Here is a 22,538-nt window from a genome sequence, read left to right as displayed (position 1 = left end):
TTTCTACTGATGCAATCCCAGGCTTTATGTATCCTGTTTAGATAAATAATTTATTTAGCAGAGAGAATGAACTGCCTGACAACGGCTTCTGTCCTGGACAACCAAAACCAACCAGCCTTTACCGTTGATCAAAGATTTAGGCCTTTTTGCCGGGGATGGGTACGCCATGTAAATCCACACACGGACAAGACGTGTAGCCTAAGGACAAGTGCCCTAATGGCTCTATTGCCGGTGCAAATTGAAAGAATTTAACGACTTTAAGAATTCCCTTTCTTCTCTCTTATCATCTCCATGAATCATCTTCTGACCAGCTCTCCTCCTCTTGTCAGTGCTCGCTATTCATTTGCCCTCTATGATGTGTTTTTCTCTCTCTCTCTCTCCCTCTCTCTTACTCTCTCCCTCTCTCTCTCTCTGTCTCTCTCTCACTTTCTCTCTCCCTCTCTCTCTCTCTGTGTCTCTCTCTTTCTCTCTCCCTCTCTGTCTCTCTCTCTTTCTCTCTATGTTTGTCTGTCTGTCTGTCTGTCCGTCTATCTCTCTCTCTCTCTCTCTCTCTCTCTCTCTCAGGCTGTCTGCGGCACCTGCGGCTGAATGGGCGGACGATGCCCCTGGACGGCCAGCTGCCCTCGGAGGGGGTCCAGCTGGTCAGCTCCCAGGGCGTCTCCCCGGGCTGCCCCTCGGACGCCTGCAGGAAGCATCACTGCTCGGCCCCCTTCGTCTGCGTGGACCTCTGGAGGCACCACGACTGCAGGTACGCTGCGGAGCACCAGTTCCCATTTGACACTAATCCTTTCCTGTGCTGGGATCAGAAGCAGATGCACACGTGTGTCAGTTTAGGTCGACATACAACTCAGTCTAAATGCATGTATAGTGCCCTCAACATTGACAACGACAGCATTATCCTCTGATGAATGATAGGGTTAGGGTTATATAAGTTCCAACTGATGACATGCAGAAGGGGACTCAGACACTACTCTTAAGTAGGCCAGTTTGGTGCAATCTCTACATTATGGTGCGTTGTTTAGACAGAACATATATTTCCAATCCTGTGTGTGTGTCTGTGTCTGCATGTGTGCGTCGAGCGCACATAACCACAATTAATGGCATCCCCCGGGAACAGTAGCATGTTCATGTTATTCCCACTCAGGCCGCACAATGCATTAGTCTCTGATTAAACTGATATCGTTCAGGATTAAACATTCATGCGCTCGGAAACTAGGGTGCTCCTTGGAGGAGCAGCAGAGGGTAGGAGAGCAGACAGATACGCATAGAGTTGGTAACATATTCACCAGCAATTAAGAAGCCCGAGTCTGGGCTATTTTTGCATTGAGGTGCATCAGCCCGGGTTGCCCCCCCCACTGCGATCTGAGGGAGAGAAAGAGCTCAGGGCGATATGGGATGGGGCAGATGTCCATGTGTTTGCTTCCAGTACACCCGCGGGTTGCATCTCTGTATCCGCAGCGTGTAGGTGTGAGGGATACCTGGGTGTGAGGGATACGGCGTCGTGCTACACACCACGTGTACCAACAATGATACATCATTGAGGAATGGAGCACCGCCGACGGCAAAGCCGACCCTTAGAAATGTCAGCGTCCCTTTTTTTTTCCTCCGGCATTTTTCTGCCGGAGTACAATAGCCTTTCTTCTGACGGCGGAAATCCCGCACTCTTCTTCTCTTCTATATAAGTGCTGTAACACCTTGGGGGGTTGGCTTTTATGGTGTCAGCTTAGCTCTCCCTTTCATCCGACACGGTTTCCCGAGTGTCCTCCAGCACTATCTCTACTGTCTCACATTGGTGTGTTTCTCTTTCTCCCCTTCTGTTTTTCCTCCCTCTTTTTTTCCTCCCTTTTCTTCGTCCTCTCCCGCCGATCGATATCAGATGCCCCCCGGGACACCTGACTAAAGATGGCGCCGCGGGCAAGGCGTGTATCTACACGCTGTGCGCGAGCCGACCTTGCCGCCACGGCACCTGCGTCCCGCACTCGCCCTCCCGCTACTCCTGCCAGTGTGTGGAAGGGTTCCGGGGGCGCCACTGCGAGCAGACGGCGTCCATGTCGCACAATCCGGACGGCAGCAGCCTCAGTATCAGCTCCATGTTCGCCATCTGCATCTGCATCCTGGCCTTCTTAGGTAGCTATGTCGACTACGTCCTCTTCTACCTGTGGTGACAGAACAAAACCTCCAGAACGAACCCCCAAAACACGCTGCCACCTTCATGCGTCGGGGATCGTTTGTGTTTGAACGTCACAACAATCGCGGGGCCCGCTCCGACGTTGTGCTGTTTAAACTCCTCTCCCCTTCATCTCACCACATCTGTGCAAATAAAGAGGGAATAATCTGGTTTGTTTACCGACGCTACACTGTCTGTCTTGGCAACTCGCTAACCACAATCATTTAGAAAAGGCAGTTGTATTTGATTTTCTATTCTTTTATTTTTTTGGGGGCTGAGGATCGATTGATGCTACGGCTGTATTGATCTCTGAAATATGTTAGCATTTCGTTTTTAGCTTTTAACCTACCTGACTTTGATGTGAAAACATAAAGCAGAGACGTACATTGAGGGGGAAAAATACATGGCATTTTATCAATCATAGGAGTTTTATTCACGTTCACATCTCTTTCCAGCACTTTAACACTCCCTGTCTCCTCCCATATTCCACTTTGGATTCACACCACACGCTCAAACCTTCAAGTCGTATTTTTCATCTGTCCGGCTGACTTTAGATCCTTCTGTTTTTTTACTTTTACTGCCATGACGTGGTTGTTCTCATCTCTCCAGCCGCTTGTCTCTGCAATTTTCTTTTTGCCCTTTTTGCCCTAACCCACCTACATTTATCACAATCACTGTTGACACATCCCCCCCGTTTGGATTTTGTGCATATGTTCGTGTCTGTTTGATCGTGTGTGTGCCTGCCTATCTGCGCCTGTGTGTGTGTGTGTGTGTGTGTGTGTGTGTGTGTGTGTGTGTGTGTGTGTGTGTGCGTGTGCGATTGTGTCTTTTTGTTGTCCTCTTATGTGAGCATGGCGTGCGGGGTCCTCACAAGACACAAGGCGGTTTATGAGTCCCCTTTTGTCACCGGAAGCCATTAAAACCACCAGGTGATCCAATACACTGTCCCCACCTCTATAATCGCCTCAGCAGTTCCCTGAGGTCTGTCGCCAGTATTGGGCCATCAGTTATGCTGACACTTTTGAGTGAAACTTATAAAGCACCCTTCGATTTGTTAATGAGCCGATAAAGTGCGGCCATCGCATCATTTATTTAAGTCCATGTGTCGCATGCTTAATAAAACTGTGGACATGTCATTGAAGTCTCACCGGCCATTATACCCCATGATCCCTGATTTACTGAATAATAAAACCGGACCTTTCCAGTCAGAGGAGATTCCCAGGTTAATCCTTGGTGTGATTCATATTAGCAATAGGAGGCTTCGGAGACAGACGTCAGCACTTGATCACAGGTCGTTAAAACGTCCTGAGATCTACAACCAAGAGGGGAAGATCTCACAGACCTGTTTTGTTATATGACCCCTTCCTCAGCCACACTAATCATAATTCTTCCCCAAAGTTAGTCTTAGTTATCCCCACAACAGCACCACAATAACAGCCCCTGACAGCCCCACACCACACACACACACACACACACACACACACACACACACACACACACACACACACACACACGTACACATCAGACACACATATTGAGCACTAAGAGGGGCTGCTGGTCGGTTTCTAAATTAATGTGGGACTCCTGCGCCGTCTCTCCCTGCATTAAAAGTTAAAACGATCATCCATTATTAAGCTCTACACAAGCCATCCCAGGCTAGCCCGATTGTGTGTGTTCAGCATGTTCCAATTACAAAACCAGAGAGGGTGATCTGGTCCGTCCTGCCCGTGCTTCATTAGGGTCTATACAGGATGTGACGTGGGTGGGCTTACACTCCAAAATAATAGCGTGGCATTTGGCCTGCCCATTTCATGGAGGTGTTAGACTATGAAGTGAGGTTGCAACATATTTGTACGTGGCGTTTTTGAATGAAAATAAACATTTCATCTGCTCTTACCCAACTGTCCATGCATCATGTCATTCTGTTTGTCCTCCACTGCCTTCCTCGCCCCATTCCATCGACCCATCGATTGTAAGTTGTTTTTTCTCGTAATAAAAAAACCCTGAGTCCGTTAACACAGGCATTCACTGCAGCCAATCGAAAACCAGAAAGTTTAAAGAAAGTGATTCTTATTTTGTTTTATTTTTTGGGCTAAGGAAAGTTAATTCCCAGACTCAAAACTGAGACGGTACAAATTATTTTCCTGTTGTATTTGTTCCACCGTATTCAATCATGGTGCGCAGCGGGCTAACATCATAATGTCTGCTTGGTAGCAGGAGTGTGAAAGCTAGAAGGCAGGCACATTATGGATTGATGAATGACTGCTATGTTTGCCTTCCCATCTGAGTGATATTGATCTTAGGGAAGGAACTGGGCTCTGTGCGCTGTTGAACATGAATGCTACGCAGCAGCCAAGGCAGCAGCAGCATCAACAGCAGCTCAGGCCATCGGGGCCCGGTTTCTCTGTAATCACGATGTTTATGGCGTGTGTGTGTCTGTCGTGTACTGTTTTATGACAGTGAGTCAGGGAAGGGAGTGTTGTCCTCTCCTCTAAGTGTGTGTTCTGCTTGTGTTTGCTTATTCCCGGGCGTATGTGTTTTCATGTGCTGCATGAGTGAAGGGTGTCTTGAGGTATTTTATTTGTTCTCTGTAGTGAGCGTTCACTGTCTCTAGTTTGTAAACACTGACACTTATTCTGCAGGCTTGTTTTTGTTTTGCCAGTGTGTCTGTGTTTGTGCCTGTGTGTGTGTCTGTGTGATAATGGGCTTGAGGGAATACACCAGGGGTCTCTGCATTGGAACTCCGGCTCAGGTGAAGTCGGGGGTGGGAAGAGGTGAGTTCTGGGGGTGGAGGTGATTTCTGGGGGTGGAGGTGAGAGCTGGACCAGCTAAAACCAGGGGTGAGAAGGGAGGTCTGAGCTCAGCTCTCATCAGGAGTCTGGCCTTTCCTCCGTGTCGTCGCAGCACAGCAGGGACGGAGACGGGTCAGCTCATCTATTGTTCTGGGCTCCTGCCCACACGGAGGCAACACAGGGTTAGAGCGTGAAGAACAAGCTTAGGTTCGGCAAAATCTCTGCTCAGCAATGCGGCCGCATAGGAATAGCCTCCAACAATTAGGGGAGCGGCTGGACTGGTGCTCACAGCAATATAGCTCTCACTGCAATGGACGCATAGAGGGTAAACACCAGGCCTGTAATAGACATTGATTTAACTTGAGACTTATTAGACTTTATTTCTGGGATCATATTTTCTGAATTAACCCTCCTTCCCTCTCGCTCTTTTAATCCATCGTCGCTTGAATGTTCCCGCACCTCAACCATCTGCTCACGTGTAACATTTGTCGAACATTTGCTTAGTTACTAATTCAGTCATTGGTTTCAATCAAGTTTTTTTTGCTGGATTAATGTCATCACCCCTAAGCTTCTCCAAGGTCCCCCAATTAAGACGACGCGTACGAGACGGCAAATAAATCTTTTTGGGGCTGTAATGGAGCCCGTCGAGTGTGAAGGATAAAAGCGGAGGCCAGGCAAAGGCCAGGCGGGGACTGAGCAAGGGAGACACACGGCGAAGGGATTTAACAAGGGCTCGGAGAGAGAGAGAGTGAGCTAGGAACAGACACCGAGGGAGAGACAGAGACAGAGAGGGAGAGAGAGAGAGTAAGAGAGAGAGACAGAGAGAGTAAGAGAGAGACAGAGAGGGAGCTAGAGAGATACCGAGAGATCGAGAGATAGAGAGAGACTGAGAGAGAGAGTTCCCACTATAGACGTGGGGAAGAGAATAGAAGAGATAAAACAAAGGAAAGCTATAGAGTAAGAACTTGTAAAAACAGATAGCACAAAAAAAGTGTAGGATCAAAAAAAGAAAGAAAGAAAAGAGCAGCCTGGCAGATGGTAGAGAAAATATTGGTTGAGATTAATGGACTTTAAAGGTCAGTCCAGCATGTTGTATAATTCAGCACACAATAGCTGTGATTGATGTGTGTGCTTTAGGATATTCCTACGACGGCACACACACGCACGCACGCACGCACACACACACACACACACACACACACACACACACACACACACACACACACACACACACACACACACACACACACACACAGAAAAACCACCATACACCGTATTCCTGCCTGCCCCTGCCCAGACAATGAGGCTTTGAGTTCGGGCCAGGATGGAGCACAAAATCCAAGTTAATAGGTTTCCAAGGAGCTGGGGTCTCCAAAAACAGGAAACAGAGGCAACTTCAAAGGGAATAGGTGGGGAGGTGGTTGCGTTCGTGCAAGCGCGTACCTTCACGGTGTGTTCAAACTGTCGAGTAAGTAGGCCTAGTACTAAGAGATCTCTTAAGACAAGAGCGCAAAGAATGCGGTCGAAACTTAAGACGGTCTCATGCTGACTCTGATATTGTTTCGTGGCATCTGCTACAGGCATATATGCATGATTGTACTGGAGCCGCCTACCGTAGGTCTGCAGAGGTGTGATAAAAAAAAAAAATACTCAGCAGAGAGATCATAAGGAAAAAGCTCATTATGTCTAGCTATATGTAATCATTTTCCACTCACGTCCCTCATTCAATTTCACAGCGGATGTGTGATGCGGTTTTGTTCTCTGCCGATGTCATTTTAATTACGTGCGAGTCGGTTCCACCTCGCACTCACCGCTCTTACCTGCTCTCTGGTGCCCCCCAGTGTTGATGCTGGGCCTGTTCATGTACTCGTGCTGGAGACGGCACAAGGGCCTGGAGGAGGGGGTGTACCACGTGTCTGCCCACCACGGGGAGTGGGAGGACATCCGGGAAAACGTGCTTAACTACGACGAGGAAGGTGGCGGCGAGCAGGATCAGGTATGATGACAAATGGCCCTGTCTGGGCGGGTGGATGTCTGGGTGCGTGTGCGTGCGTGTGTGCGTGCGTGTGTGCGTGCCTGTGTGTGTGCGTGTGTGTGTGCGTGTGTGTGTGCGTGTGTGTGTGTGTGTGTGTGTGTGTTTTGTAAACGAACACATTGCTGTGTAGATATCCAATACCCTTTTCCACTGAAATACACCTGGTGACTTTAGTAGACCAGCGCTAAACGAAGCATCCTGTGGGACTAGAAGGTGTCGGCAGCCAAGATGAGAACCTGTACTTATTGATACCGTCACCTGATTGGTTCCCTGGGGACCCGAAGTGGACGGTTTAATTCGCTGTCAATTAGACCCAGTGCACACCAATGGCTGACAATGCCTCTGTTTGTTTAGTGCTGCTAAAAGCAGTTAACTCCACGCTCCAATCAGATAATTAATTATTTGCATAATCAATGCTTCCTTTGTTGCAGATATCTCTCTGGGCACGCAATTGTGTTGTTTTTATTAAAAAGAGAGATAACCTAATCTGCCTGCAAAAGCAGATGAGCTGCATTGTTCTATGCATGTTATAGAGTTGAATGTAAAATTGCTTTAATATAAGCAACTGATTGGCAACGATTTCTACATCTCTACACCTCCTCTCTCTCTCTCTCTCTCTCTCTCTCTCTCTCTCTCTCTCTCTCACACACTTTCTCTCTCTCTCTCACACTCTCTCTCTCTCTCTCTCTCTCTCTCTCTCTCTCTCTCTCTCTCTCTCTCTCTCTCTCTCTCTCTCTCTCTCTGTGTCTCAGAATGCCTTTAACATGGTGGAGCTGCAGCGCTCTCTGCAGCCCAGTCCGGCCCAGTCCCTGAGGTACAGCTACCCACAATGCATTATCTCCTACCCGCAGACCAAGCCCTCGCCGGACGGCGGCAGCCGGAGCGCCATGCCCAACGGCAGCGGCAGCGCGGCCATCGCCCTGCGGCTGGCCGTGCCCCCCTCCGAGACGCAGGCCCTGCCCTCCCCCCTCACCTTTAGGCGCACGGGCCACAGCCTGTCCTTCTCCAGCCAGGACCTGGCCCGCTACCTGTGCGAGGTCATCCGGGACATGGAGCAACCGGGCGGGGCCGGCGGCGGCGGCGGCGACAACCATGTAGCGGGCGCCATGACAACGCCGCGCCGCAAGGACCGCGGCCTGGTGTCCGTGCGCTCCCTCAGCTCCCTGAGCGACGGCCAGGGAATGGCGGCGGCGGAGGAGGACGGGTCTTCGGAGGGCGGGGCCGCCGCAGGGGCCCGGGGCGGGGCCAAGCAGCAGCAGAGCCCGGGCAAGCTGGACAGGTTCAAGACCCTGAGGGCCGTGGTGGGGGAGCTGAGGGGAGGGGCCGCCGAGGGGTCCGGCCGCTGCAGGAGCCCCGGGGGCCCCAAGGAGAAGCAGAGGGAGAGCAGAGGGCAGCCGAACTGTGAAAAGAGCGGGTGAGAGAGAGACGGGGGGATGTGCAAAAGGCTATGTTAATCAAGGCGCCGCCAGTCGAGGCGGAGCGCGGGGATGATGAAGTGCGAGACTTGACACTGAGAATGCCAGGCTGCCATGGGTGAATGTCAAGTCTGCTATTATTGTACTTTATCGATAAACCTGACCAGGAACTCTTTATATGAAATGTTTTCCCATGAAGGATCTGGTGTGATGTATTGTTTACTTGGCACTGCACTGTACAGTATATAATCCACAGGAAGCAAATTCAGGGCGGCCCTGAGATTCTGAACAAAATGTCTGGTTTACAGAAGAAATGTCTGGCATTGAGTGCGAAATGTATTTCCCTTAAGATGTTTTTTTTGTTGTAAACAATCAATATGATGAAACCATTTCTGTGATGATATTGTTTCATTTGTAAATCTCTATTTCATTGAATGAAATAAATGAATATCTTTGATAATATCTGTGTTATGATCTTATGAGAAAACTAGGAAATCGAATCCACCATCTGCCAAGGGAATTAAATGCAAAGTAAACAGTACAAAACTGAACACTTTAAAGACATGCCTTCATAGTATTCCCAAAATGCTTTTCGTACTGGGGGACCTCTATTTTGGAGTGAACTTGGAAAGGCTTCAGAATTCATTAGCACCCCGGCAAATGACAAGACCCTGATGTGGATGACACGTATAATATCCAAATCAATAATTCATGTTGAGGATCCAAGGATTCTGAGATCCTCCATGCCGACTCCCAGGCGGTCTCCCTCCTGGTCCGTATACTTGATTACTTTAGTCAAACGGCTGTGACATTGGAGCACGCCATTGGGGAGTCCGCTGATCTATGCAGCTGGTGGACGTGTGTTGCTTGTCTATTTTCCCCCCCAAGTGCATTATGCCTCGAGGAGAATCCCAGGCCAGAAAATCCCTTGGAATTCAACCGTGATTTGGCAGGCTGTATAAATATATTGATCAAGCAATTGGAAATGTTTTTTAGTGGTGGACTATTAATTCAATTAATTTGTTTCAATTGATTAGAACTGTTTTATATATCAGACATTTGAGGTGTTTACTTATCATCCGGTAACTTTTAGGCCTATTAGATGGGCATAGAAAAGTAGCTCGTCTCGAAAACTAGGGAATGTCATTATTAAAGGTATGGAGACGGTTTCGTCTTACCGTTTGAATGAGACAATACGATGTAATATGACCTCTGAGCACATCACAGCTGACGTCGCCTCGGTGCACGGTGTTTGTCATCAGCTCTGGAGAACTGAAGTCTCGCGCAGGGGGCTCTACTGAAACCGGATGTCATTTTGGGAACCTGAGGTTTCCAGTAATGTGGATTGTAATTATAACAACCGAGCAGCTGCGTCTCTGTGGCACAGCCAAAGAAGACTAACATAATGATCTTTGGTAGGCGAAACGCTGTCATCCAGTCGTCCAGATCATTAAATCAAGGTGACATGGATCGCCCCCTCGGCGGGACATGACACCATGAGTCACCGGACATGATGACCCACCGCCATCTCCGCTGCGCCACTGAGACACAGATTTGGCCACACGTAATAATTTACTCTACATTTCATTAGCCTACGTTGTGTTTCCATGGAGAAAAGGACATGAAGGACAAAATCTACAAGAGAGCGCGGGGGTTTGAAAAGATGGAGAGAACGTGAACGTTTAGAAAAAAAAGAGAGAGGATGACAAATAGAGAAAAAGATTTGAGAGGATGAGAAAAAAAGGGAATGAGAAGATTGTGGAAAAGAGATAAAAAATATATAAAGAAATTAAGAGATGGACAAAATTGAGAGAACGAGAAAATACAATTATATTTTATAATATAGGCTATATATAATATTTTTTATTTATATATATAATATTTTTTATTTAATTGTTTCATTAGTGTTCTCAATTTATCCCCATATTCTTTTCCAGGGAAAACAAAAATATACAATCACTGTGGACTGCCCATTTATCTTAAAGAAGCTTGCTTGTCAAACGAGATTAGTCTGCCATTTGAATTTTGTATACACTGGCGCACATAAAGCCTACAGAAAAGATACAATTATTGTGTGAATACATACTGCCATCTATTGTAAATTCGACTGAATTGCTACTTAGCCTACCTCACTTACTGCAGATCAATAGTGGGCGTTTCTTAAAGAAAGTGGGCGTTTATATTGACTGACGCTGGAACCAAAACAAAATGACAGGAGTGGCTAATCCTAAAACCTTTCAGAGAAAATGTTACATATTATCATCGATATGTATCTGTTTATCAGGAGTCTAGACATCACACACAGCATACACATAAAACATAAACAAGATGATGAAATATCCACATGAATAATATGGACAATAAATATACTAATATATCCAAAATAATCTAGATTTAGATTTGTTGGGGGAGAAGATGGGTTGTTTTGAGATTCTGTTTAATAACAATAGTCAAAATAATAATGAGAGATGTCGATAATGTAAATGTAAACAATAATATGAATTATTATAATTATAATAATAAATCGAATGTTCTCTTTCCGGAATCCATAGGCCTTCCTGGGATCTGTGTTCATGGGGTCTGTGTTCATGTGGTCTGTGGTCTCAGGCCATCATGGTGATACTTTTAAGTAAGCTGGAACCGCGAGTAGCACTTCCTGTCGAAGGCCCTCATGAAGACTTTTTTGGGAAACCCCAACAGAAGGACCTTACTTCTCCTGAATATGACTGCTCTTCTCAGCACCTCCCATCTGCTGGTCCACTCCTGCTGAGGGAGGTCTCCATAGAGACCTTGTGTAATGTACACGTTTGAAAGGTAATAATGTCATGTAATGTCAATGTCACGCCTTATGTCAATGTCACGCCTTATTTCACGTTGTGAAATAAGGCGGTTGGCAAGCCATTGACCTCAAACCTATTCCAAACGGGTGATAAGCAGCTCCCATGGCTTTGTTTTGTCCAAGCCAAGTAAACAAATACAAACTGCCCTGGATAGGTTGTTTACTCCAATAGGGCCCTCTAGCAAAATAAATCAACAAGTTTCGATTCTGTGTTTACACTACTGCACATTAATCATGCCCACGGATTAAGAAACTGAGAGGCGACCAGCAGACTTCTGAGCGAAGAACGTGTCTGTAGTGTGTGCTAGGCTACCAACTGTATGCTGTAAAAAGATTCAGCAATTCCCTGACCCGATAATGACTGATAATGATTGGTTGACCAATTCCCCAGTACTGTAAAGCACGTAAAGTCACTTAAAGTGATGCTCTACAAGTATACTTGCACCAGTGGAGGCTTCTCCAGTGAGGAGAGGGAGGAAGATCCTCCTTAACATTGTTGAGAATAAAAAAATGTAGATTGCCCAGACTTACTGTAATGAATTAATGCCCTTAAATATACTTTAATGCCTTTGTATATGTAATGTTCGTTTCCCTGGGTAAAGGGACATTAGCATCCCCTATCGCCTATTTACAATTACTTGAGGATCCAAGGATTCTGAGATCCTCCATGCCGGCTCCCAGGCGGCCTCCATTGACTCCCATTCATTTCCCCGAAAGTGTTGGCGGCCGGTGAATAACATGGGGTTCAATGGGAGAGAGGAGGAAAGTCCTCCTCTGAGTGGGTGTGACTAAGGGATCTGGATCGCGCCAGAGTGATAAATATAACAGAGTGGCGACGCTTCCATTGGACTCCGCTGTAGCGCCTACTTCCGGGGTATGGAGCCTCGCATAGTTCCAAACATGGCGATGGACATCATTCATTTCCATTGCTGGCCGCCCAATAACTTCTGAGGTAAGTTGATTAAATAGCTACCTCTTTTGAATTTTCAACTTTCTATGTTTTATCAGAGGCCTTTTATGATTCATAACCTGAAATGTATTTGTATGCGCGCAGTGTAATTATATATATTTTTATCTTAGTAGACTAGAGAGAGGTTGCCTGTTAGTTTGTTAGCTCGACTTTGCAAGCTGTGAAGGTGTCTCCAGGGTTAAATTGATTAAATTGCTACCTCTTTTGAATTGTCAACTCTCTATATTATATCAGAGGGCCTTTATGATGCATATGCTGGTCTTTATTTGTATGTGCACAGTGTAATTATATTTTTATCTTGGCAGACAACCGATTTTCAGTCATTGCCTGCTTGTTAGTCAACTCGATTTCGCCAGCTGTGAAGGTATCAGCACACCAGAAGTTCAGCAGTGAATCTCTGACAACTTTTATTTAGTTAGTTATTGATGTAGGATTACTAGGATCATTAACGTTGATTAACGACGGGTTTTATTTAGGTTTAATCTGCTGAACCTGACGGTGTTAGCTAATCAGCTGAGTACTGTGTGTCTGATGCTACAGATTAATTATACCCTTGAAAAGGCTGTTGGATTACATATATGAATACAAATTGTTCCACACAGAAAATATAAGCCATAATGAGCTTTCAAATGCTTTTACACGGACAGTAGTGTCATTCTTTTTTTCATAAAGTAAGCTTCTGTCCACCCCTTCCCCAACTTGGCAGCAACTTGGCCATGTGTGGGGAAACTCATTGACCTACAGGCTATTCAAGGTCTTGTCTGATTATTTTCATTCTCCTGCAGGTGGTGGCTGCTGCTGGTGCTGGTGGATGCTGCTGATGGTGGATGCTGATGGTGGTGGCTGCTGCTGATGCCGGTGGATGCTGCTAGCGGTTGCTGGTGACTTGAGCTGGCTGGTGCCGGCTAACACTGCTGCTGCAGGAGGCTGATGCTTGAGGCGATGGCTGCTTGAGCTGGCGAAGGATGGTGGTTTTGACTTCTGCTGCTAGTGGTGGCGGTTTGTGCTGGCGACGGCTGTTGATGGTGGCGACTGCTGGTGGCTGTTGGTGGTGGAGACTGCTGGTGGCTGTTGGTGGTGGAGACTGCTGGTGGCTGGTGGTGGTGGAGACTGCTGGTGGCTGGTGGTGGTGGAGACTGCTGGTGGCTGTTGGTGGTGGAGACTGCTGGTGGCTGGTGGTGGTGGAGACTGCTGGTGGCTGGTGGTGGTGGAGACTGCTGGTGGCTGGTGGTGGTGGAGACTGCTGGTGGCTGGTGGTGGTGGTGGCTGCGATTGTTGTCCTTCCTCTTGACCTGATGCACTTTGCTATCCTTGACCTCAGCCTGATGTATGTGGAGTATTTTGTTTGTTTATTAATAACTTATAATATTCCTCCCTGTTCCTTCACTTTGTTCTTGTTTTTCAAGTTAGATATACATGCACACCTGTTCACACATTTGTTGTTCTTGTTCCACACATGACTAACTTTGTTTTATTTATTGATACCCCCTGGCTCTACTTTGCTGTTCTTGTTCACACTTATTGTATGTTTGCCTCGTTGTTCTTAGTCAATTAAATTAAAATAAATTCAATTCAAATTCAAAGTGTTTATTGTCATATGCACAATAAGAAACATGTTCTCAGTCATACAATGAAATTCTTCCTTTGTTTTCCACAGACTGAATGCCAAGAAAGAAATATAAAAGATATGCAATATACAATATACAAATAAAATAGAAAATAGTCATACTTGTTTCCACTTGTTTTTGGTTCCACAAACCTCAGCCTAATATATGTGGAGAGGATTTTTTTTCCTAAACACTTTTAACTCCCGGCTCCAGCTTTACATGCTGCATCCTCCTTTGCAGCGTGCCAATGTTAGGCAGTGGAATCTGCATTTACTGTAGGGGTTTACAACCCGTTGTCCATTTTATTTGTATTGCTTTTTTAATTGTCTCCTTTTCTCACCGTATTCCTCTCTTGTTAACACTTATATACACAATATTCATCCCTGTTGCTTCACTTTGTTCTTGTTTTTCCAGTTGGATACACATACACACACACACACATTCTTGTTGTCTCACTCATTGTTTAATAAAAGAAATACTATTTCATTCATCCAAGCATAATGATTTGGTATTCTATAATATATTTGATACTTTGTGTATGGCTTAGTCTTAAAAGTATCATGGTTGTGTGGTCAGCTCCTAGCCTGGGTATACCCATGCTGCCTTGTGCACGATTTCATTTCGCGCTGATAGGCAGCCTGGATTCCATGGATCCGATTTTTGCCTGAGATAGGGAACCAATCACAGAACTGGGAGGGACGGCAAGATGATGACGACGTCTATGTGACACACCCATTTGCTTCTTCCTCATCGAATTTCTGTCGCTCTACATACGTCATCTGGTATAATTGATACGATTGGCTATGAGCTACACATATGATAGACATTCGTAGCACCCAATAAACGGCTCCGGGCAATCGTAAACCACGCCTCAAATTCGAGAAAATGAATGTGTGGTTCCCAGACCTCTTCTCAATGTAGATTGAGATGAGGTCTGGCGTTAGCCAGGCTAGTCAGCCCCTGCCTCATCAGAAGAAGTTGCCTGGAAACTTAATGCTAAATGGACTGTTGCTACTCTGCTTTCTCAATCGCTCTCTGACCACGGGTAAGTGAATCGGAATTACAAGCAAAATCAAGGAAATCCAGTTGTCCAGTTGCGCAGAAAAGAACATCTTGAATCGTCTTTGATTTCAGAACAGATGTAGTAAGGTAAACGTTAAGGTTAAGCAACTAAAGTCAGTAGCCTAGTGCTACCCATGCTAACACGAACGTGAAGCTTTCCCTCAAATTTAAAAACGTATCTAAGTTGCTTTCAGTTGTCACCCTACCACTCCAAATGTAAAACTGACATTTACAAATATGCAACAATAGTCAGAAAAGTACTTGGGTATGTGTTTTTGAAATTTATATTTACCATTCAATATTGCAATCGCTGCTGCAAGTCCCATAGAAGAGCATGGCAGCGCAGCGTGTTTTGGAACTATACAGGCTTACATGAACCATTTGACCACCCCGCCGGCGAGAGTGTCGCAACTCTTCTCTCTATGGCTCTGGATCGTGCCAACGTCTATTCACGAATAGGCTGGAGCACTGGCTGCGCTATGCAAGGGCGTAGGAACCGGGGGGGACGGAGGGGACGTGTCCCCTCCAATATCGGAGACAGGCGCATTTGTCCCACCTAAAAATTATACCGGATCTGTCAGGTTTCCGATATGTGTCCCCCCCAATGTTAAACTCATTCCTACGCCCCTGGCGCTATGAACCAATAAGAAGTAGCCCGCGCTGCGCTATGAACCAATAAGCAGGAGCCCTGGTTTTGGAGCAGCCCGGAGGGAGGAGTTATCCCCTCAATTCTAACCTATGAGAACCAACAAACCTGCTCGGTCGTATGCGTCGTTTCCACCGAGCGGTGCGCTACTGTTCATTGCGATACAGTGCGGCTCTGTTCGCTTAGTTTCCACCGAGCGGTGCAGCTCGATTCGCCTATGGCGCTTTTTCACCGATGGGTACGCTTCAGACCCAGCACGCCTAAGCCCAGCAGTGAGGGTGCGGTATAGACCAGCTCAGTTACGGCTCGTGTTTCCACCGCCGACAGTACCCTTATGGTAGTACGGGGTTTAAGCCGTATGGCGATAGTCGCAGGAGCTAAGTAAGCATCGTGACCTTATAGCAGCCTGACACAGTGTAGCCTGCTAATAAATCCAAGGAAAAAGAAGAACGTGCAAAGTGAACAAAGAGCAACAATGTAGGCCTTCCAAGAAGGATGGCAAACTTTTGCACGACATTTTCTTCAATAAACAAAGCTTTCGCCGTTGTCCAGAAATACCTCGCCGGTAATGTGTTTGTTTGTTATTATCCACGGACGGCCTGTGTAGCTCGAACTTGCTGGAACCCTTCCAGGCTTCTCAGTACCCCAATGGAGGAGTACTTCGAGATCCGTGCTGCACCTCTGCGAAATGAACCGACCCGCACCCTCCGGTAGAAACGCGCCATTATATTGGCGTTCCCACCGCCAAAAGTTGGGCAAGGTCCAGAAATAAACGAGCTGAGCCTACATATTTTTTGAAACTCCTCCGTTGGGTTACCAAGCCGTCTGAAAGGGTGGCGAAAACGTGGAGCTTCACACGCCGTTATTCTGAAATCACTTTAAAAAATCCCCTTAGGTGTGACCAGCTAAGTGATATCTTTGCAACAAAAACAGCGAGGAGGATTGACCTGTTTTATAAATGAAGTCCTTCAATCTTAATTGGCTTAACACCATGACGAACATTCTGAATCATCCATTAACATCCACATTTGCCTCAAACAATGCTAGGCTTGCAGCCCATGTAAATAGTTGTGTAATAATGTTCTTGTTTTTCTTTAATTGTTTGTCACTCTGACCGTTCTGTTTGATATTGTGAAAAGGATGTTAGTAAATGATTCAGAGCATGATGCATTTTAAATGGCATCACTTTTGGTCTTGCGTCTTTTTTCTTAAAACAATTGTTGGTGAAAATACACAGCCACATTACAACCAATAGCTTTAGTCATTCAGGGCAAAAATAGGCCCAACAATGGCCCAGATTTTTTTATTTTGTTTTGCAAATCAAGAGTAGGCCTGATTTGACTAATTTGCTTTGCTTTGCATCCTTTCCTTCTGCCCTTGTAGTCAAAGACATGTTGCCCACCAGCTTTCAAAGTACAATGCTGCCACTGGTGGATTTGTATCAATTTTGTTCACATAATTATCCCTCCCTGCTATTTTGTAGTTCACCAAAACACCCTAAAACAACTTGAGTCCCACATTCTTATGCCACCATACGCCACTAACAGTGCAAGCAGGCAAATGGCAACCAAGCGCGCAGTCCTTCCTCCCTCACTTTAAAAACCACCAGCCGTCACTGACTTGCACAAACCCGAGTATTCTGGCAAATAAACTGAATTCAGATGGAAAGAGAGGGATAGATTTAGGAGGATAACGGACACAGTATATGTAAGGGATAATGTATAGAACGCCAGTCATTATCGGGAAAAATAAGGTGATTATTTTTGATAATTACCAGCGTTCTATGCATTATCCTGCTTATTACACGGCTTATTGCCAAAACGAAAAAATAACTTAAACAGTGTGTCTTTTTACAACCGAATACGCTGTGGTTGATAAATTAACGGACTACTTGCGGATTGATACGAAAGAAGTAGATGCAAAAATTCCACTTCCCTTGACAGCGGTCAATTTTGCTTAGCAATGGTCAGTTATCAAAAAATAATTGACCGCCGGAGGCTGGGAAGGCCCATTCAAGTGAATGGAGCATTCTATTGCATTAAGAAGAGCCGTATAATAAGTAAGGGATAATGTATAGAACGCCGGCCATTATCGGGTTAACTTGGATAAGCCCCGACAGGGCGAACCGGACACCTACGGGAAGCGGTGAAGGGGATTATTTTCGCTTAGCAATCGAGTACTTGGGGTTGAAAAGTTACCGGACTACTTGCGCAGTGATACGAAACACGGCAAAAAATCCACTTTCCTTAACAGCGGTCAATTATACTTAGCAACGGTGAATTATAAAATATAATTCACCGCCGGAAGTTGTGAAGGGCCCATGCAAGTGAACGGAGTGTTCCAGGGCATTGAGTCGAGCCCTGTAATAAATATCCTTATTATGTTATATTGAAATGTGTGCCAATTTTTGCAATATCTGGCAACCCGGGATGCTCAGAGAACAGCGAATCACAGCACGCAAGCCAAAACAAACGTTCAGCCTCGGAACGGAACTTGCGAAGTATAACATTCTTGCTGTGGAATTGTTGACGGAGAAGCCGGTATTTCAACTTGTTTATTAATCTGACATGATTTGATATTTGTCATTTTATAATTTAGTGCAATATATGGAATGCAATAAAAATAGCTCCTTTAATGTTTGTTAATAAGGTATCAGCTACACCATTAACTAATTATCTTATTAGGCATTTATTACTGATTATGAATTCATTTTGAATGAGTATGTATACATGTAGTAATTGCTTTATAACTTATGAATTCCCAATTAATCTAGCCTACTACTTGACTAATGCTTCAAAGTGTCAGTACCTAAAATCGGATACTAGAATATCAGTAGATAGATTTTAAGATGATGTCACGCATCATGCCTCTTATGTTTACATGCTGTAATTCAATTTTAAGCCACAAGATGTCACTGCAATTTCACCAGCACCCTGGCATTAGTGTGCGTGTGTGTGCGCGCGTACGCGCGTGCGTGTGTGAGTGTGTGCGTACGTGCGTGTGTATGTATCCTCGTGAGAGAGTGTGCGTGCGTGTACGTGCAGCTCAAGAGGCGGTTGAGGAAGTAAATGTTTGATGTGACAGCTGGAGATTGTAAGAATGAGCGGTGACACCGAGTCTTGCCATCCTCACCGCAAGTCAGACAATCAGTCAGTCAGTCAGTCAGTCAACGAGAGAACGAGAAAGAGGGAGAGTGTGTGTGTGTGTGTGTGTGTGTGTGTGTGTGTGTGTGTGTGTGTGTGTGTGTGTGTGTGTGTGTGTGTGTGTGTGTGTGTGTGCTTGCGTGTGTGCTTGATTGTGTGCGTATGTGTGTGTGTCCTTGTTTGTCCTCAGGCTATAGATATGGGGGGGAAGTGACACTGTGGCGCGGACCTCTGTCAGTTGCCCGGTAAAGTGGCACGCGTGTCACGTCGACTGACAACCGCTCGCATCCCGCTTGTCCGACGACGGCGGTCCACAAATGTGGGACATGTCTCGTGACAGAGCGACACAGCCTACACGACAACTTGGCATTCAGACAGGACATGAGCAGTCGAGTTTGATGCGAAGGGAGGGGGGCTGCAGATGAAGGCCAGTGTGGCGGTTCTCCTGCTGCTTGAGTGAGAGCCACGGCGATCTCAGTCAGCACAGCTGGGGAGATGCCACGACCACCATCACCACCACCACGTTCGCTGCTGTCTTCGTTTTCCCAGGGGGCCCTTGTCATGTCAGTGTGACAGACGAAGCTGGTTCTGAAACCGTAGAAATACTTAAGCTTTTCAACAGGTAGTGTGATCGCTGCTTCACACAGTGTGCGAGCATTTGATTGGTGTTTTAAGGCATGAACAATTTAAATGACATTCAGTAAGGCAAGGTCAATAAAAGCAGACATAGGCCTACCCAAGCAGTTCCGAAGACCAGTGCCTACAACCCAGGCCGGAAACAACAGAGGTTTTTTAAGACATTAATATATCTATATTTAATTTTAAATAATATTAATAGGTGCAGCTTCTCTGTATTTAAACTTGACTGACTTTTGCCTTTGATGACATAGCCAATTCATTCAATGCAGTTCACGGCATCCGGCCACAGAGGGCGCTGTTTGCCACAGCTGAGCTACTCAGACACACGCCAGTGATTTGTGTTCACTCACACCCTCCTAAACTTTCTCCTCAGATAACGACAGTTCACTCCATTCCCTCGCTATGTGGTTCAGTACCCCGGCCCTCGCCGCTCTGCGATGATGCACCGCGCCGTCTTCCAGAAATGCGCTAATCGCAGTTTATCATTGACTGTATTGGGAGGACTTAATGGCACATGCGTGATGGATTCTGTGAGCTGTTGATTTATTGATCATTGTCCTTGGCAGAGCTGTGAATACTGAAATAGTTAGCAATCACACCGGAAGGCCTTTACTCTACGTCACTTTGCCCTTCAAAGTTGTATTTAGCTTTAGTTGTTATTTACTCATAGGAGGGCCGATTGAGATGTAGCGAAACAACATCACCCCCCCAACCCCTCTCTCTCTCTCTCTCTCTCTCTCTCTCTCTCTCTCTCTCTCTCTCTCTCTCTCTCTCTCTCTCTTAAAAGCGCCTTTCAGAGGGTTATGCATCCATCATGGAGGTAGAGGATGGTGAGGCAGAGGAGCGAGCGGACGAGGTGGAGGGAGGAAGAGGAGAGCAGGAGCGGCGAGGGAGCCTGACAGATGGGCTTAGTGAGTGAATCATTGACAGGGGCCTGCTAACGGATGCTGGGGCCCGTCAATAGCTCAAAGCCTGTGTGATGAATTACTGCAGACACACAATGCTGAGTAAGCAAATGTGATTTTAACAATGGTGGGCGAAAAAAATATCATAGCCTCTGTTTTTTTCGGGGTGCGATGGAAATAAAATTGCCGCTTGCTCTGTGTGTGGTTATCTGTTTTATTGGCAATTCAGAAACTGTTTTCACACGCTGGCTCAACATTTGCTTTTGAATGCGGGTTTGTAGCAACTGAGTGCATCATTTAGACGGCCGGAAATCAATAAACCTTTGTTTGAGACAACAACCTAATAAAAGCAAGTCTGAAGTTCGAAATAATTACAATCTCATTTTAGCGGGAATGACGATCCTTCTTGTTTCTTTCGTTTTTTATAACTACTCTACAACGACAACAATGCTAAAGTAATTCAAGTAAACTAACCCCAGAATTTTTTCAGACTTTCTAGTTTACTTTTTAGTTCATCATTGTGTGTCTGCGTGTCCCGTGAGGTGCCGTCAGAACTCCAGCAGGTGTCGTGGTGAACAATGGGCCGGGCCGGGCAGGGATCAATGCCAGGGCTGCTGATAGGCTCTCATTCCTTCAGCAGCGCACTTGATAAACGACACGGCACATATGCTTCAGCCGGCCAGACTCTAGCCGCCAGCTCCTTTTGTCTCCACATCGAAAGGGAGGAACGCTGTGAAAGAGTAATGCGGTGGCACCGCACTCACACACACACAGACACACACACACACACACACACACACACAAACACACACACTATTACGCATACGCAGTAACAGACACCGTGACCGACGCACCCACTCACATATGCACTGACACAGACACATAGGCACAACACACACACACACATACTCATATGGGCTAATAGACACAAACGCACACATTTAACAGATGTGCACACATATTGTCATGCACACGCATATACAGACACACTCACATCTGCACACACTCAAACTAAGACGTAAACATGCATGCGCACAAAAAAGGAGACACACAGACGCACTAAAGTTACAAAATACGCAAAAACAGACATCGCCTTCATTTCAATGCATTATGACGCATTTCCGGGTATTCCCTGTATTCATTGTAACGTGTGTGAGCGTTCAATAACACTGCTTCAGGCGACTCTTGCATTGCACTCGCAGTTCATCTTCAGACACCTCTGCAAGCGTACAAGCCTTCACACGACGACCACTCAAAGCCTCTCTCTCCACCTCCTGTGTATAGTTTCTCTGCGTCTGTCTCTTTCTCTCTCTGTATGTTTATATTCCTCCTCCTCCTCCACATCTATTCCTCCGCTCTCTGCCTGGCGGCGGCAGCAGTATATATCTGAGAAGATGATGTCTGAACAGGTAGAGCGGTTCTGCTCTCCTGGCCTCTCCCCTCGCCCCTGAAGATGTCCCGGGCGCCTTGTCAGCTGTCAGAGATGTCCCCACCGCAGACAGGAAGGTGTGTGTGTGTGTGTGTGTGTGTGTGTGTGTGTGTGTGTGTACGGGGGGGTGGGGGGTGGTAGTGGTGAGGCCAAGGGGTGCGGCGGTGGACGGGGTCAGCCCGTCAGCCGCGCGGACAGACAGGCATGTGGCAGCGGTCTCTGGGTGATGGGCCGTCAGGGGGGGGAGCCACCAGCCAGCCGCAAAGCCACCTAGCATCTAGCGTCGCCTGTCCCCCCCCGCAACCACCATGTCATTCTACCAGTAGAGGGAGAGAGAGAGAGAGAGAGGGAGAGGGAGAGGGAGAGAGAGAGAGAGAGAGAGGGAGAGAGAGAGAGAGGTGGGCGGGGGGAGAGGGGATCGTGAAATGCTGAATTCATAAACCTTAGCATGGCATGGCACAGTATGTTGTATGATTGCATATGAGTGTATAATTGGTTTCAGTAATTGATATATTCAAAAAAGGCATGTAAATATGATTACTATGCTTTGTGTGTGTGGCCTAAGCATGAGTATGTGTGTGTAACTCTGTGTGTGTGTGTGTGTGTGTGTGTGTGTGAGAGAGAGAAAGAGAGAAGAGAGTGAGAGAGAAGAGAGAGAGAAGGATGGATTTAGTGGGATTCTGCATGCAATGGTACGTTTGTGTTTAGTCTACCTTTCAGCCAATCTCTGGCCCCCATCCTGTGTTCTGTGCTCTGACAGCTGACATTTGGCGCGATGCTTGGAGATCTATTTGCCATTTGTATCCATGGCAGGGTCAGAGCATCCTACCTGACCTGCAGGACCAGGCACTAGAGATAGATACTAATCTTTTCAGAGGATCAATAATAC

The 22,538-nt window shown here is 46.4% G+C and overlaps 1 pseudogene across 1 annotated transcript in view; it reads left to right on the top strand.

The window, feature by feature from the left end:
* Window positions 1-8,412, top strand: part of LOC307080341 (neural-cadherin-like) — a 96,106-nt pseudogene extending 87,694 nt beyond the window's left edge. Inside the window, exons 30-33 of the transcript in view lie at window positions 565-748; window positions 1,877-2,127; window positions 6,801-6,955; window positions 7,747-8,412. The product of the transcript in view is annotated as a neural-cadherin-like (transcript). The remainder of the gene's footprint in view (window positions 1-564; window positions 749-1,876; window positions 2,128-6,800; window positions 6,956-7,746) is intronic.
* Window positions 8,413-22,538: the final 14,126 nt, after the last annotated feature.

This window comes from Pollachius pollachius (assembly GCF_949987615.1).
Source record: "Pollachius pollachius genome assembly, chromosome: 9".
Taxonomy (NCBI): Eukaryota; Metazoa; Chordata; class Actinopteri; order Gadiformes; family Gadidae; genus Pollachius; species Pollachius pollachius.
This window is presented reverse-complemented; position numbering and strand designations above follow the sequence as displayed.